General features: G+C 42.2%; 1 pseudogene across 1 annotated transcript; it reads left to right on the plus strand.

Annotated features, from left to right (window-relative positions):
- The first annotated feature begins 2105 nt into the window (after positions 1-2105).
- On the plus strand, positions 2106-2818 carry LOC311171793 (DNA-directed RNA polymerase II subunit RPB4-like; annotated as a pseudogene). Its single transcript has 2 exons — positions 2106-2298; positions 2565-2818. The product of its transcript is annotated as a DNA-directed RNA polymerase II subunit RPB4-like (transcript).
- Positions 2819-8867: the final 6049 nt, after the last annotated feature.

The raw sequence follows: 8867 nt of genomic DNA on the forward strand, positions 1-8867 counted from the left end.
AATGGAACAGGCAGAGTGACGAAATACACTGCTGAGGGGAGCAGCAGGCGGCAGGAGAGGTCTGAGTGCCATGTGGGACCCTCACCCGGTGGCCGGGAATCGAACTGGTGCTGCAGAGGCTGCAGGCAGCTTCACAACCCAGCGCTCAACCGCTGCACCACTGGGGAGGCCCAATAAATAAATCTTTAAAAATAAATTTCAATGATATTCTTCAAAGAAATAGAACAAATATTGATGAAATTCATATGGAGCCACCAAAAACCCTGAATAGCCAAAGCTCTCCTGAAAAAAAAAAGGGAATGGAGCTATCACACTCCCAGACTTCAAGCTATACTACAAAGCCATAATAATCAAAACTGCATGGTATTGGAACAAGAACAGACACACTGACCAATGGAACCAAATGGAAAATCCAGAAACAAACCCACAGATTTACAGTCAACTAATATTTGACAAAGGAACAAAGAGTATGCAATGGAGCAAAGAAAGTTTGTTCAATAAATTTTGCTGGGAAAACTGGGTCGCTACATGCAAAAGAATGAAGCTTGACTACTACCTCACACCATACACAAACACCAACTCACAATGGATTAAAGAACTAGACATGGTGACACAGTAGTTGAGTGCTGCCCGCAGCCTCTGCAGCACCAGTTCAATCCCTGGCCGACAGTGAGGGTCCCACATGGTGCGCAGACCTCTCCTGTTGCTCCCACTGCTCCCCTCAGCAGTGTACTTCGTCAGTCTGCCTGTTCTGCTCCCGTGCTTCTGACTGTACCCAGTGCTTGTATAAATAAATAAATCTTTAAAAAAAAAGACCTGAAACCATAAAATATATAGAAGGATGGGCAAAACACTACATGACATACACCTCAGTAACATCTTTAAAGACACATCACCCTAAGAAATGATAGTGAAGGCAAAGATAAACAACTGGGACTACATCAAATTAAAGAGCTTCTGTACAGCAAAAGAGACAATAACCAAAACAAAGAGAAACCCTACGGATTGGGAGAAAATTTTTGCACACAACATGATGAAGGACTGATCACAAAAATCTACAAAGAGATGAAGAGACTCAAAAACAAAGTAAACAACCCAGTCAAAAAATGGGCAGATGAGCTAAAAAGAAACTTCTCCAAAGAGGAAATGCAAATGGCCAACAGGCATATGAAAAAATGTTCAACATCACTTGTACTCAGGGAAATGCAAATCAAAACTACCATGAGATACCATCTTACGCCAGTGAGAATGGCACATATTAAAAAAACTAGCAACAACAAATGTTGGCAAGGATTTGGAGAAAAAAGGAACTCTCTTGCACTGCTGGTGAGAGTGCAAACTGGTCCAACCACTATGGAGAGCTGTGTGGAGATTCCTCAATCTGCTAAAAATGGAGCTTCCACATGCTCCAGCAATTCCACTGCTAGGTATTTGCCCAAAGGACATAGAAATATTAATTCCAAAGGGCACCTGCACCCCTATGTTTATAGCAGCACTATTTACAATAGCTAAGCTTTGGAAACAACCCAAATGCCCAAAAATAGATGACTGGATCAAGAAGATGTGGTACATATACACCATGGAATATTACTCAGCAATCAAAAAAGATAAACTTATGCAATTTGCAGCAACATGGATGGCGCTGGAAGGGATCATGCTCAGCGAAATAAGCCAGAAAGAAAAAGAAAAATACCAGACGGTCTCACTCATAGCAGGAATCTAGAAAACCTAAATAAGGGACCAGGTAAAAGACCAATAATAATAAAGTAAAAATCAAAATCAACAAGCAACTATAAACCAGAGACACACTAGCGGGTGGGGCGGGGGTGGAGAAGGGAGTAGGATCATAGCAAGGGTGGTGGGAATTGTATGGGAACTATAGCAAGATGAAAATGTATACATTGTGCAAAAATGAAAAATGATGTAAAATATATAAAGTTTAAAAATTAAAAAAAATAAATTCATGATGGAAAGCGGTGATGTTTTATAGTTAAGGAAATACAGTAATTGATTGATAAATCTGTCTCATAAGAATTTAAATTCTCTTTTTTTCATAATGGATGAAAAATACAGAAGCCAGTGGGCAGCTGCGCTAAGGTGTCGCGATGGCCCTAGAAGGCAGTGACCCGCGGGCCTTGACGTGGAGGAGGACGCCTCCCAGCTCATCATTTCCAAAGAGTTTGAAACAGCTGAGACTCTTCTAAATTCTCAGGGTCATATGCTTCTGGAGCATCGAAAGCAGCAGAATGAGAGTGCAGAAGATGAACAGGAACTTTATGATGTCTTCACGAAAACTTTATTACTAATTTTTTAAGATTGATTTATTTATACAAGAACAGGGGTACAGGCCAGATGCGTGGGAAGTGAGAAGATTCACTGGAGACAGAGTGGGGAACAGAACAGGCAGACTGACGAAATACACTGCTGAGGAGAGAGCAGCAGGCGAGGCAGGAGAGGTCTGCTTCGTCACGTGGGATTCTCGCCTGGCCGGCAGGGATGGAACCTACACTGCAGAGGCTGCAGACAGCTTCACAGTGCTGTGCTCAACCGCCTGTGCCACCAAGGAGGCCCTTCATGAAAACTTTAAACTACACGCCTGCTTCAGCCGTTTCAAAAACAGAGAGAACATTGCCAGTGTTAGTGACTTGTTGCTCCAGAAAAAACTTCGTAAGTTTGAATTGGCCTGTTTGGCCAACCTTTGCCCAGAGACTGCTGAGGAGCCCAAGGCTCTGATCCCAAGTCTGGAGTGCGATTTGAAGATGAGGAACTACAGCAGACACTTGATGATATCCAGACTAACCGCAGCTTTCAATATTGATCTAACATCACTGTTGCTGAAGGAACCACAGCCATAGCCAGACACAAAGATCTGAACACTTCGAAGGACCTTTGGTTGAAGCTTCGTGTCTGAACCTCTGGTTTGCTGCTTAGTATCAGGTGTTCTGTGATCACTGATTTAGAGGGGGGGAACCTGCCTCTTCCGAGCCACTTCATTGAAGTCACATGATCTGAGGCTAGCTGAGGGAAACACTTTAGACAAACATTACATCTTTTGTTTGTTGAAACAGGAAATAGGCCTTTTTTTCTTTACAATTTGTGGTTTGTGTTTAGAAGAACACCTTTGGCTCCAAATGAATTCATGATTCAAGGGAAAAGTTGGGGAAAGAACAAAATTGTCTTTAAAAGTAGTAATTTTATGTCAACTGCTAGTTAAGACAAAAATAAAAATATTTTTATAAATTATTTCAATATTTGAAATAAGATTTCTAAATCACCAATGTTCTTAACCAATATTTGAAGGAAATAATATTTTTGTTCTTAGGCAGCTTCATTTCTTTGATACTTACCAGTGTTATCAATTGAAAGATGTGGATAACAGAAGTGTCTATTCCATAGATTTTTTTGGTTTTCATTGACATAACATTGCATTGTAACACATAGGTTTCAGATGTGTGTCTTTGAAAATCAAATGCGTATATATACGGGATTAAGTTCACCACTAATCTTTCATCTTTCATCGTATAATTGGCTCTATTTAATTTTTGAAACAGATTAGATGTCAAACCTTCTCCAGAAAGCTTAATCAACCTTTTCTGAAAATTGTAGTCATTCTGGTTTTATTAAAACCTGGTAAAGTTTAAAAAAAGAGCATTACTGGGGCCTCCCTGTTGACACAAGGGGTTGAATGCCAGCACTATGAAGCTATCCACAGCCACTGCAGCATGAGTTTGATCCCCGACCAGGGAGGTGACCCCACATGGTGAGGCAGACTGCTCCTGTCTTGCCCGTTGCTCTGCTCAGCAATGTATTTCAGTAGATCTGCCTGTTCTGTTCCCCACTCTTTCTGGTGAATCATTTCACCCCCCGCACCTTTGGCCTCCACCCCAGCTCTTGTATGCATAAATAAATAAATCTAAAAATATATATAAGGAAGCCTTCATTTATTTGCCTGTCACCTTCATACAGGGGCCATGCTAATCTACTCCGTATCGTTCCAACTTTAGTATATATGCTGCTGAAGCAAGCACAGAATTTACATTCTCCATAGGACACAGACCTGGTCAGTTTTGTTCACTGGTTTATCTCCTTGTCTGAGCAAAATAGGTGCGTGCTTCATACATAGCTGTTGAATGAATGGGTGCATTAATCAGTAGAGGATAGATTAAGGAGCAATTCTCACTCATTAGCCTTTGGGAATGAGCCTCTTGTGGCAAAGTGAATAGGAAAAGATCGTCCCACATTCTCATCCTTCCACTCTCGCCAATTCCAAAGAGCATCACACGGTGCATAGATTTCTACATGCAGCCCTGATGGTGACCTCATGTAGTCATACAGCTGCTTTTCTGCTGGTCATGATTTGTCCAGTCTAGTTATGTCCTATCACATTAGAGAAAATAGAAGTTGTCCACCAGGGTTGCCACTGTTTGAGAAGGGGGTGAAAATGAGTTCCTCGGAGCACGTAATGTATCAGTATGGCTTGGCTGATTCAAGAGTGAAAGGTAGTTAGCAAAATTTGCCACCACAAAATATGCCACCTTGGCATAAGGATTATTTTGAGCTGAAGGCAACTGAGAAGAAGCAGATATAAGTAAACCTCTCTCTCCTTTCCGTTTGCCTAAAAGCAGGATATAGATTTGTAAAGGTATATCCACCTCCTCTGCTCCATCATGAAGGGCAGGAGTTAGTTCCAGAGACTCCTCTAGAAGCATATCAGCTCTAAGATGGCCCCAGAGGAAGCGACATACATATCTTACTCACTAGCCCTTACCGTCTGTTAGTTTTTTCCATACACGGATTTTTACCTTCCTACAGCTTGCTGCCCCTAGAAACTCAAAGTCCTTTTCTGTTGTCTTGTCACTTCTTTACAGATGTAATGTTCTTTTGTTAAAATGCTGTATACGCCCAAGTTCTAGTCACTGTTCTGAGTTATTTGAGTGTTCCCATGTGTATGTGCAATGCACATGTTAATAAACTTCTGTGCATGTTTGCTTTGTAAATTTGTCTTTTACAGAGCACTAGCCAATGAACCTAAGAGGAATAAAGAAAAAAGGTTTGTTTCCCCTCCCTTACAAGAGAACCAGACGGCATTGGAGTAACCCTGTTAATCATCAGGCAAAGCAACTAAAAAACTGTCACCAGGTCAGGCTGTCACTCACTGGTTCTGGGTCCGCCCACCTGCCACCAGAAATGCAAACAAAAGGGCATTTGGTGCAGCAAAAAAGGAACAGAAAAACAATTTATTCTAATCAATGGGGTAAAGGGAAAGGAAGAAGTCGGGGGAAAGGGAAAGGAGGGAGCGCGCCTGGTTACCCAGCTGAGGTGTGAGGTAGAGTTGCTGCAATAGGGCTGGCAGGCCATGGCGGGACCCGCTGCTGTTGCTGGTGTTGCTGCTGCTGCTGAGGTTGAGGAGGTTGTCCCTCCTGGGGTGAAGGTGCACTGCCCTCCCAGCCGCCAAGTCAGCTGCCCTCCACAGCAGCAGCTCCCATGAAAACAGCTTCTGTTTGAACTTACCAGCTACACTTTCTTTTAAAGGTCCCCCCCCCCACCGCAAAGTGGTCACCCAGCTCCAGTACCTTCCCAGCAGCCCTTTGGCCCAGGATGTCATGGACAGAGTTTAGTCCTTGGCGCAGCACCCAGTGTCCCATTCTGACACTAGAGATTGGAGTTTGGTGGCCGACTATGCTGCTCATCCCAACACAGAGCCAACACGGAGGGGACAGGTAGGCCAGGGAAGCAGTGTGGTTTACCCCCACCCCAGAAGGCCTCCCCCTCTCCCGCTGGCCTCCAGGCTGTGGTGCAGACCTGCTCCACACCGTGAAGGGTGTGGTACTAGTCCCATGAGTGGCACCACAGCAGCAGTACTGGGGCATCCCCCATGAGAAGAGCCATTAGTTGCATCTGTCAAGTCTGTCATTGTTGCACACATTTTTAGAATGTGACCTGAGCATTGTGAGTTGCTTTTTCATAGGGTTTATCTAGGATCTTGACTCACTCGACATTTACTCAGCACTCAAAACATCTTGGACTCTCTGTAAAATGCCTTGAGATAAGTGAATATTTTTTAAAAGGCACTTTGGAAGACGTTGTCCTAAATATATTCCATTATAGTGAAAAGTGACCAAAACCTGTATGTTCAGTATAATGGACTATTAAATATATTTGTTGATTTTTACAAAGAAATCAAGCACTAGATATTTATAGAAGATCTATTATGGGCGAAGCCCTGGCAACACAAAGAAGTGTAATTCCTCAAGGAGAATGTGCGGAAGGGTAAGGAACAGTGCTCATGCCAGCAGAGCAGAGAGGGATCCTTAGTGCAGTAGCAGAAGTTCGGAAGAGGATCATTTCCCAGGGGGGCAGTTGGAGAGACTTCAATGGAGAAAAGGGGGCGGGGACTTTTAACCACATCTTTAGAATAAGCAAATCTTAAAGAATAGAAAATGGAGGTGTAGCTCAGGACTGGGTACTAAGGAGAGACAAGGCCAGAGGGAACTGGCATTTTGAGGCCTCCGCCATGTGAGGCACTTGCACAATTACTGGCTTCATGTAATCACCCCTTAAATGTGTAGGACAATGATAGCAATGGGGTCCCTGCTCTCAAGGGCATAAGTATTATGCTTAAAATAATTACAAGACAATAGAAGATGTCAGGGAAGAAAAGACTGGATTGAATATAATCAAGCATGGTTCAGTTCTTGCAGCTAAATGGACTCCTTTGAGATTACATTTCAGTAACTGAGTCCAAAGCCCTCCTGAGTGAGATCACAAAGGTAGATGAGCACTGGGAAGCTCACATTGTTGGAAGGATGCTCTGAAACAGGTCTAGGTTCACTAGCCAAGCACTCTGTCATTCTGAGCCCAGGGTACTGGCATGGGTTCTGAGACTTCTTTATGAAATTTTCAGTTTTTGTGTGTGTATAAACCAGGGGTTTTATCCTGAGCTAAGGGATGGAGTAGGTGGTTGGACATCAGGGAGAGAGTGGAGAATCTTATACAATGAGGGGATGACTTCAAATGACAAAACTTTCCCTCTGGATGTTTGTACTAACTTAACACAGATAGGTTTCTCTAATAATCAGATTATTTCCTAAATCTAAGTAATTCGTATTCTTTAAGGTGATGACAATGTCTGCTCCCACAGGGACTTAATTGACCTTAGTTCCACATGCCAAGGTGACATGTATTGGAAAAAGTCTGTTCTGGACATCTTGGAAAAAGCACACTGGAATATTTTGAGGGAGGTTGATCCTATACCCTCAAAGACCTTATAATCTAGCTGGAAAAAGAAAACACACACACACCCCGACTGTAGCCAATAGTATGTTCAGTAGAACTTTCTCAAGTGCTAGACATGTTCTACAACATGCATTATCTAATAGGGTAGCCACCAGCCACACACAATTTTTAAACACTTGAAATATGCATAGAGCAATTGAGGAAATAAGCTGAATTTTTAACATAATTTTAATTAATGTGAGTAGTCACATATGGATCATGGTTTCTGAACTGGACAGCTCTGAATGAGGCATTACATGAGTACTAAAAAAAGAGCGGAGGCAAACAAGAGCAGGGCAAGATAGCCCACTTCAGGAGGGTTCATATGAACAGGGAAGGATTCCAGGAAGGGGTATGACATGAGCTGGGTCCTTACAGATTTATAAAGCTCTGAAAGAGGAATAAATAGAAGATAGTACTAATTTCTGTGAGTTTTCAGAACACTTCTAGGGACACCGGAGAGTAAATATTGAATGGAATAGACTCCTTTTCCCCACCTAAGTTAGCTATAATTAGTTAATTTCATAAACCATCTAGTCAGTATTTAAATTTCTAATTGTCTCATAAATACAAGTGTGTATTTTTTACATTTTGAATGTAAAACAATTATCTGTCTTTATGTCCATGGACTCTTTCTTTCCAGTGCCTGGAACAAATAATCTTAAGGGAAATGGGAAGAGTGGCAGTTGAAAGAAGTGGATTCTATTCTTGCTATCATTAACTCACCACAAGGTTTAGTTTTCTTGCCTAAAACAAATCAAGGGTTCATTAACAAATGTTCTCCAATGTTCTGTCCTGCACCAGCATACTCTGATTCTCTCACATTTTAGTGAAATAGGTTATTGCAGCCCAATGCCACCCAGCTTAAAATCTTGTTCAATGTGAGAGATATAGGGATGCAAGAGTTAAATCTTCTTCACCCTCCTGAGTTGCAGGGAGAAAGCAGAGATGAAGGAGTGACAATAGCACCTCTAAAGTATTCTTCACTTCTAATGCAACTGAGGATGTTTTGTAGGCTGAGAGAGGTGGGAATGTGTAGGAAGGAATGGAAATACCTTAAACTAAAGTGGGAATGAACTTAAATGTGTGTTTAGAACATATATTTAGGGCAAGACTGTGTGTGGGGAGGGCGCATCTGGAAGAAGGAGCTGGTGCCCACCGGGAAGTTCAAATGCTAGAAATATTTTCCAACTTTACCACTTGCCCTAAGATTTTTTTCACCATTGCTGTCTTCTGTAGGTCAAAGCGGATACTTTAGAGTCACTGAGATGAAGGCGTGTTTCTCGCATAATCATTGGACATCTTAAATCTAGAGTCCTGTCTTGACAAAGACTCTCTCTTTGACCAAACTCTAGGTCAGGTTCCCCTTTCTCAACTAGGCCTCAACCTTGGCTTATGAAAACGACAGACTCTCAGCACAAATGATTTTGTTTGCGTCTAGAAACACTGAGATTGGAACAAACATCAGGATAGTTTCTAACAGATCCTTATGATGATCCCAGACTCAGTTAAAATACCCGAGAAAGCTCAGTGCTGCCTAGAGAATTTACTGTCTGTTCCAGCTAAAATCTGATAACAGGATGCTAGGCCTC

Source organism: Talpa europaea (genome assembly GCF_964194135.1).
Source record: "Talpa europaea genome assembly, chromosome: 6".
NCBI classification, from domain to species: Eukaryota; Metazoa; Chordata; class Mammalia; order Eulipotyphla; family Talpidae; genus Talpa; species Talpa europaea.